This window comes from Nomascus leucogenys, chromosome X (assembly GCF_006542625.1).
Source record: "Nomascus leucogenys isolate Asia chromosome X, Asia_NLE_v1, whole genome shotgun sequence".
Taxonomy (NCBI): domain Eukaryota; kingdom Metazoa; phylum Chordata; class Mammalia; order Primates; family Hylobatidae; genus Nomascus; species Nomascus leucogenys.
This window is the reverse complement of record NC_044406.1, coordinates 66379995-66389549: the sequence shown is the minus strand read 5'-3', so window position 1 is coordinate 66389549 and position 9555 is coordinate 66379995. Positions and strand designations below refer to the sequence as shown.

The 9555-nt window shown below is 39.1% G+C and overlaps 1 pseudogene; it reads left to right on the top strand.

Annotated features, from left to right (window-relative positions):
• Positions 1-2526: 2526 nt before the first annotated feature.
• LOC100604996 lies at positions 2527-5459 on the top strand (annotated as a pseudogene).
• Positions 5460-9555: the final 4096 nt, after the last annotated feature.

The following is a 9555-nucleotide window of genomic DNA, read 5'->3' as shown; positions in this document are numbered from 1 at the left end:
CTAAAATCTAGCAGAAGAAAAGAAATAACAAAGATCAGAACACAACTAAATGACACTGAAACAAAAATAAAATGAAATCAAAAAGATCAATGAAACAAAAACTTGATTATTTGGAAAGATTAAAAAAAATTGACAGTGCATTAGGTAGACTAACCAAGAAAAGAAGAGAGAAGATTCAAATAAGCTCAATTAGAAATGAAAATGGAGACATTAAAACTGACACCAAAGAAATACAAAAGATAATTTGAAACTACTGTGAAAACCTCTATGCACACAAACTAGAAAATCTAGAGGAAATGAATAAATTCCTTGAAACATATGGCCTTCCTAGATTAAATCAGGAAGAAATATATACCCTGAACAGACCATTAACAAGCAGTGAGACTGAATCAGTAAGTTAAAAATTGCCAAAAATAAAGCCCAGTTCCAGATGATTCACAGCTGAATTATACCAGACATTCAAAGAAGAATTGGTACCAATCCTACTGAAACTATTACAAAAGATTAACAGGGAAACTTCCCTAACTCATTTGATGAAACCAGTATCACCCTGATACAAAAACCAGTAAAGGACATAAAAACAACAAAAAAAATGACAGACCAATATCCCTGATGAACACAGATGCAAACAACCTCACAAAAATACTAGCAAACCGAATCCAACAGCACCTCAAAAAAGATAATACACTATGATAAAGTGGGTTTCATCCTAGGGATACAGGAATGGTTTAACACAAGTCAGTCAATAAATGTGATACATCACATAAACAGAATTAAAACAAAAACCATGTGATCATCTTAATAGATTCAGAGAAAGCATTCAATAAAACTCAGCATAGCTTTAAGATAAAAATCCTTAACAAACTAAGTATAGAAGGGACATACCTCAAAATAATAAAAGCCATATATGACAAACCCACAGACTTTATCATAGTAAATCAGGAAAAGTTGAAAGCATTCCTACTGAGAACTGCAACAAGTCAAAGATGGCCATTTTCACTACTTCTATTTAACATAGTACTGGAAGTCATAGCCAGAGCAATCAGGCAAGAGAAAGAAATAAAGGGTATTCAAATTGGAAAAGAAGGAGTGAAAGTATTGCTGTTTGCCAGTGATAGGATTTTAAACGTAGAAACCCCTGAAGACTCCTCCAAAAGAGAACTATATTTGATAAACGAACTCAGTAAAGTCTCAAGTTACAAAATCAGTATACACAAATCAGTAGCCCTGCTATAACCAATGACCAAGCTGAGAAGGAAATCAGGGACTCAATCCCTGTTACAATAGCTACAAAAAAAAAAAAAAAAAAACCTAGGAATATACTTAACCAATGAAGTAAAAGATCTCTACAATGACAACTACAAAAGTACTAAAAGAAATCGTAGATGACACAAATGAAAACACATCCCATGCTCGTGGATTGAAAGAATCAATATAGTGGAAATGAGAATACAGCTCAAAGCAATATACAGATTCAATGTAATTCCTATCAAAATACCAACTTTTTTTTAGAGACTTAAAAAGTTAATCCTAAAATTCATAGGGAACCACAAAAGAGTACAAATAGCCAAAGCAATCCTAAGCAAAAATAGCCAATCTGGAGCCATAACATTACCTGACTTCAAATTATACTACAAGACTACAGTTACCAAAACATCACAGTACTGGCATAAAAGTAGATACACAAATGGAATAGAATAGAGAACCCAGAAATAAAGCCAAACACCTACAACCTACTGATCTCCAACAAAGCATACAAAAACATAAATTGAGAAAAAGACACTCTATTTAATAAATCATGCTGGGTAAACCGGATATCCACATGTAGAAGAATGACACTGGATCCCTGTATCTCACCTTTTATAAAAGTCAACTCAAGATGGATCAAATACTTAAATCTAAGGCATGAAAACATTAAAATTCTAGTAGAAAACCTACGAAAAGTTCTTCTGGACATTGGCCCAGGCAAATAATTTATGAATATGTGCCAAGACCAGCTCAGTCGGGGAGACCCTAACCCAGCAGCGCTACAGGAATTAAAGACACACACACAGAAATATAGATTGTGGAGTGGGAAATCAGGGGTCTCACAGCCTTCAGAGCTGAGAGCCTTGAACAGAGATTTACCCACATATTTATTGACAGCAAGCCAGTGATAGGCATTGTTTCTATAGATTATAAATTAACTAAAAGTATTCCTTATGGGAAATAAAGGGATGGGCCGAGGTAAAGGGATGGGCTCTGGCTAGTTATCTGCAGCATGAACATGTCCTTAAGGCACAGATTGCTCATGCTATTGTTTGTGGTTTAAGAACGCCTTAAGTGGTTTTCCACCCTGGGTGGGCCAGGTGTTCCTTGCCCTCATTCCGGTAAACCTACAGCCTTCCAGCGTGGGTGTCAGGCCATCACAAGCACGTCACAGTGCTGCAGAGATTTTGTTTATGGCCAGTTTTGGGGCCAGTTTATGGCCAGATTTTGGGGCCTGTTCCCAACTTGTCCCCCTTCTTTGTTTTGCAATGCAATAAAAGCAAAGGCAGCTTTGTCACGGTGAGCTACTTCTCACAGGAGTCAGGATCCGCATCTGCAGACTATATAAAGACAAACAACACAGATTAAAAGCACAGTCATCATTGAAATCACAGAGCTTCTAAGTGTTTTTATCCATTTTAATGGGTTACTAGCTGCTAATCTGTCTGCAGCTCCTTCGAGCACTCCAGTTCTGGCATTAAGGTCAGGTGTGCCTGGGATGCTTTAAATATTTTTTTCTTTTTTTGCAATATCCAAAGACAAGTTTGCAGAGTGTCCTTCTAGATGCTTTTTTATTCTTTCCCAAATTTTGATCTTATTAAGAGCTATTAATAGTTTCCACAAATCCTTATGTTTAGCTCCTACAATGGGCCATATCATTTGAGGTTGAGATGCCACTATACTGCCATGGTTCCAGATAATAGGAACTCTTGCCATATGTCTTACCATTTGTACCATCTGACCATTTTGTTCAGACCAGTTGAACAGTGTGGCTGTGACATGCAGACTGAGAGGTGCAATTCAAGCTAAACATCCCCGTAGGGGACCAATCAATAGTGATTCCGTAGGAATCATTGTGCAGCACCTCTGCCTGTTCTGCAATGCAATCTTCCTAAAAAAGTACGTTCATATTTTCTGGCCAGTTTCAATTTTGTTTACAAATAGATTTTTGAGGGCGGTATGCCTCAATTATAGGAGCAGATTTATTATGGTAAATATTGAGACCAGAAAGCATGTGTAACTGTGTCATAAAGTGATTATATCCAGGCATTATTGCCAGCCAAGATTTACAAATATGCCCAATAAGTATAATTGATCTCTGTGTCAGCCCTTGTTGAAGGAATACTCACGGCAATGGTGATCACTGCTATCATAGCTACCATTAAATTACTCATTGTGACTGGTTGTCCCGCTTTCCTCAGGTTTTCTTCCACCATCTGTGACAGCTTCTTGATCTGTCCCCAGGTGGATGGCTGTGTTCGATGGGTGTTGCTCATGACAGTTGGGGTCCTCCTCAGCATCAGTCTTGACACGACTGCAACTGGGGGGTCCTCAGGATCCTCCCAGAGTCTCTTCCTCAGCATCTGGCTCATGATACGGTTTCAGGTGTCTTGATGGTATCCAAATCGGTGTTGATTTTGGCCAGGAGAAACACAAGCATAATCTCTACCCCAAGTTATTATTTTACCTATTTCTCAACTTTTTGGTATTGGATATCTCCACCAAACCAGTTGTTCTGCTTCTGTCTTTGCAGCTGGTTTCTGTAGATGCTGTTCAGCTGCTGATAACATCTGGTCTTTAGGCAGTCTCGAAAAATTTAAAGCTGGGCCCCGAGCCCACAGGGTTGTGCGGATGGTAGGGATGCCGACCCTACGGAGGAGCAGATGGCAGAAACAGAGAGAAACGATGAGGAGCTGTTCGAGTGCCAGGAACTGCTCAAGTGCCCGGTGCAGGTGGGGGCCCCCGAGAAGGAGGAGGAGGATGCAGGCCTGGTGGCTAAAGCCGAGGCCGTGGCTGCTGGCTGGATGCTCGATTTCCTCTGCTTCTCTCTTTGCGGAGCTTTCCGCGACAGCCACCCCAAGGACTTCTGCCGGACCCGCAACAGCACAGAGGCTATTATTCATGGACTATGCAGTCTAACAGCTTACCAGTTGAGAATGATACACATATGTCAGTTTTCGACAAGAATTGCAGCAGGAGAAACCCTTGATGCACAGTTTGAAAATTATGAACGAATTACATCCTTGGAATCAGCCCTGATGTTGTCGGGTTCAATTGAAAAGGAACACGACAAACTTCACGAAGAAATACAGAATTTAATTAAAATTCAGGCTACAGCTGTTTGTATGGAAAATGGCAACTTTACAGAAGCAGAAGAAGTCTTTGAAAGAATATTTGGTGATCCAAATTCTTATATGCCTCTCAAAAGCAAATTGCTTATGATAATCTCTCAGAAAGATACATTTCATTCCTTTTTTCAACACTTCAGCTATAACCACATGATGGAGAAAATTAAGACTTATGTGAATTATGTACTAAATGACAAATCATCAACCTTTCGAATGAAGGCAGCAGCAAAAGTAGTAGAAAGTAAAAGAACAAGAACAATAACTTCTCAAGATAAACCTAATGACAATGATGTTGAAACGGAAACTGAAGCTAATTTAGATACAAGAAAAAGGTCTCACAAGAATCTTTTCTTATCTAAGTTGCAACATGGAATCCAGCAACAACACCTTAATAAGAAAGAAAGAAGAGTAGGAACTCTTCAAAGTACAAAAAGAAAAAAGAAAGCAGAAGAGCCACTGAAAACAGAATACCTGTTTCAAAGAGTCAACCAGTAACTCCTGAAACACATCGAGCTAGAAAAAGACAGGCATGGCTTTGGGAAGAAGACAAGAATTTGAGATCTGGCGTGAGGAAACATGGAGAGGGAAACTGGTCTAAAATACTATTGCATTATAAATTCAACAACCGGACAAGTGTCATGTTAAAAGACAGATGGAGGACCACGAAGAAACTAAAACTGATTTGCTCAGACAGCAAAGACTGATTGTTTGTAAAAGCTTGATGAAAGGACAGTTAAGTATTTTGATCACTGCATTTTGTTTGAAACTTGTGTCATCGATGTATTTTAAAACTTTTGTTTAAAGCATTACAGTATTTTTCTGTGACCATCAATTAATATGAGGGTTTGTGCCATAAGAGTTAAAGCATATGCTATCATTGTATCCTTTAAGAAACTTATTTTGATAAAATGTAAATTTGTTGAACCTTGCCACATTTAGTATCCCCACCCCAAATCCTGTTCCAATGAAAAAATTAAAACCTGATACAAAAAAAAAAATTCAGTTAACCTATTTTGTGTCTGCAGGCTGACCTCAACCCTATAACATAACCCTTTAAAATGAATTTTTTTTTAAGACAGAGTTTCTCTCTGTCACCCAGGCTGGAGTGCAATGGCGCAATTTCAGCTCACTGCAACCTCTGCCTCCCGGGTTCAAGAGATTCTCCTGCCTCAGCCTCCTGAGTAGCTGGGATTACAGGCAAACACCACCACGCCCAGCTAATTTTTGTATTTTTAGTAGAGGCGGGGTTTCACCATGCTGGTCAGGATGGTCTCAAACTCCTGACTTCATGATCCACCCACCTCGGCCTCCCAAAGTGCTGAGATTACAGACGTGAGCCACTGCGTCCTGCCTAAAATGAATTTTCTAGATGATTGAATAACAGTAGTCCTTTGATAGGAGATAATGACTTGGTTTATGGCCTTAATATACTACATAATTACTTAAGATGTTTATTAATGGAATGATAAATGTACAGAGTAACCTATAAGCATGACATACTTTTGTTTTCAGTAGTTTCATGTAAAGAAAAAAACTTGAAAATAGTAATACCTGGGGACCCATGGGAATAATAGACACTGGGGAGGTAGGGTGGGAAGCAGGAGCAAGAGCTGAAAAAGTACCTACTGGGGACTCTGCTCACTCCCTGGGTGACAGGCTCATCCATACCCCAAACCTCAACATCACACAGTATACCCAGCTAACAGACCTGCCCATGTGTTCCCTGAATCTAAAATAAAAATCGAAATAATTTTTTTTAAAAGACAATAGTATTACCCATGGGACAAAATTTGTACTGTTAGCAAAAATCATTTTGTGTCTCATTTAGAAACAATTTGACTTTTGTTCCAGTGTTTAAACTTTGATAAAAATGGTTTTGAATAGATCTTTATAACCTGCTGCCATAAATACAAGATTCTCTGATACCTTCATTTAACATATCAATATTGGGCCTAAAACAGTATTCTGTAAAACTTAAATTGGTATTAACTATGATCATCTTCATGTCTATGATAGATAATAAACAAGGTCATACATACCTTACTAAACAATTTTGGTTTTTCACCAACATTTTATTCTTTAAAAGATTTAGACTAACAGAATTATTTAGCATTTCGAGTTGTGTGCTTTATTTAGCAAGTGAGTAAAAATATGGGAATATTGAAGTATTTGCATAAAAAATCAAATGGTAGTGTTTTGTAATCTCTATTGTATTTCCTATTAAGATTTCATATATTACTTTCCCATTGTTCCTGAATTTGCTGTCCTGTATATAAACAGAAACATGGATGAGTTAAAAAAAAAAAAAATTAAAGCTAATAATATTAGATTCAATTATATATGGGCTGTACTGTAATCCCTGTTTCTCCCTCTTTTTTGTTTTTGTCATCAGTTGTTCATCTGCATGAAATCATAACTGAGCATTGTAATAAATCTCTTCCCCATAAATTTATAGGTACAGAAGTTATAATTGGTTGAATAGTCCCAGGTTGTTCGTCGGGCCCTTCACAAGGCAAAATATAACTACTTGGATATACTTCAGGGGCTTTACCAACTCCAACTATGTTAAATTGAGCGGGTTGAACTGGCCAAGTGGATGGCCAGTGCTGTAGAGAAATAATTGAAATGTCTGCTCCTGTATCTACCAAACCTTTAAATTTCTTTCCCTTAATAGTTATTTCACATGTAGGATGTTTATCAGTAATTTGATTCACCCAGTAAGCTGCTTTGCCTTATTTATTTGTGCTTCCAAATCCTCCTGTTAGTTTAATTTCACTTTTCCCCATTCCCACATATGGCACAATCAGGAGCTGTGCTATGTGCTCTGCTGGCTCTGCTTTCCAGGGAACAGAAGTAGATATAACAATTTGAATTTCCCCATTGTAATCTGAATCAATGACTTCTGTTTGTATTTGTACCCCTTTTAAATTTAAACTAGACCTTCCTAGAAGTAATCCTGTCGTGCCCGCCAGCAAGGGTCCACAGACCCCTGTTGGAACTTTTTGTGGGAGTTCCCCAGGCAGAAGGCTCACAGCTTTTGTGCAGCATAAATCTACTGCAGCACTACTGGCTGTGGTGGGGGACAGACATTGTACAGAGGGGAGGGAATGGCATGAGCTGGAAATGCCTCGGTTTGGAATGGGGCCAGGGACAGGCCCCTCAAGGGTTTCCCGAATTTAAAAGGAAAAGGCTCAAATGTAGCTATAATATTTATCTGTTGATCTGGGGGGTGTATTCTAACAGGGAACTGCCAAGCCTCTAAATCACCCTCTCATCCAGCTTGCTGAATTCCTGCCTGAATAGAACTGAGAGCAGTCGCTCAAAGTGCTGCTCGAACAGTCACTGGGGCAACTACTTTTCACCCAGTATCCTCTGGAAAAGAAAGATCTGGAGGGCCAAGCCACTCTTTTTCTTCAAAATAAGGAGGGGGTGCAGAAGGGTAGGGATGAACCTCTCCCTCCTTTGCCGCTATAGCTTTAGCTGGCAAACAAACCTACTCTGTCACCTCTTCTGTTACTCGTTACACTTTCCTTCCTCCTCGTCATTAGTGTGAAAAAGTTCCAAGGTGGAACAAACCAGAGCCCACACTTGTCCCATTGTTACCCTGATGCTTCCAAGCTCCCCTTCTTACTCATCATGGGGATTGCTTTAAGAGTACTCGGGTGTCCTCCAGCTTAGTTCCACATTCTTCAACCGTTGATCCGGCAACCCTTCAACCTGGGTTCAAGCCCCATGTATGGGCACCACTTGCCGAGACCAGCTCAGTTGGGGAGACCCTAACCTAGCAGCGCTAAAGGAATTAAAGACACACACACAGAAATACAGATTGTGGAGTGGGAAATCAGGGGTCTCACAGCCTTCAGAGCTGAGAGCCTTGAACAGAGATTTACTCACATATTTACTGACAGCAAGCCAGTGATAAGCATTGTTTCTATAGATTATAAATTAACTAAAAGTATTCCTTATGGGAAATAAAGGGATGGGCCGAGGTAAAGGGATGGGCTCTGGCTAGTTATCTGCAGCATGAACATGTCCTTAAGGCACAGATTGCTCATGCTATTGTTTGTGGTTTAAGAACGCCTTAGGTGGTTTCCCGCCCTGGGTGGGCCAGGTGTTCCTTGCCCTCATTCTGGTAAACCGACAACCTTCCAGCGTGGGTGTCAAGGTCATCATGAGCATGTCACAGTGCTGCAGAGATTTTGTTTATGGCCAGTTTTGACGCCACATTATGGCCAGATTTTGGGGCCTGTTCCCAAAAAATATGACCTCAAAAGCAAGTGCAACAAAAACAAAAACAAATAAATGGGACCTAATTAAACTAAAAAGTTTCTGCACAGCAAAAGTAATAATCAGAGTAAACAGACAATAATAGAATGAAAGAAAATATTTGCAAACTATGCATCCAACAAAGGTCCAATATCCAGAATATACAAGGAACTCAAACAAATCAGCAAAAAAAAAAAAAACTCCCATCAAAAAGTGGGCAAATGACATGAATAGACATTTCTCAAAAGAAGATATACAAATGGCCAAAAAACATGAAAAAATACTCAACATCACTAATCATCAGGAAAATGCAAGTTAAAACCACAATCTGATACCACCTTATCCCTACAAGAAAGGCCATTATTAAAAAGTCAAAAAATAAGAGATGTTGATGTGGATGTGGTGAAGAGGGAATGCTTAACACTGCTGGTGACAATGTAAATTAGTACAACCTCTATGGAAAATAGTATGGAGAATTCTTAAAGAACTAAAAGTAGTAGATCTACCATTCAATGAAGTGATCCCACTACTGCATATCTACCCAAAGAAAAAGAAGTAATTATATTAAAAATACACTTGTATGCATATGTTTATTGTAGTACAATTCACAATTGCAAAACTATGGAACCAACCTAAATGTTTATCCACTAATGAGTGGATCAAGAAAATGTAGTAGGCTAGGTGCAGTGGCTCATGTCTGTAATCTCAGCACTTTTGAAGGCCAAGGTGGGAGGATCACTTGAGTCCAGGAGTTCAAGACTAGCCTAGGCAACATAGTGAGACCTCATCTCTACTAAAATTCCAAAAAAAAAAAATTATCCAGGTGTGAGGTGCATGCTACTCCAGGGACTGAGATGATCACTTTGTGGGGGATAGCGACTACAGTGAGGCCTGATCATGCCACTGCACTCCA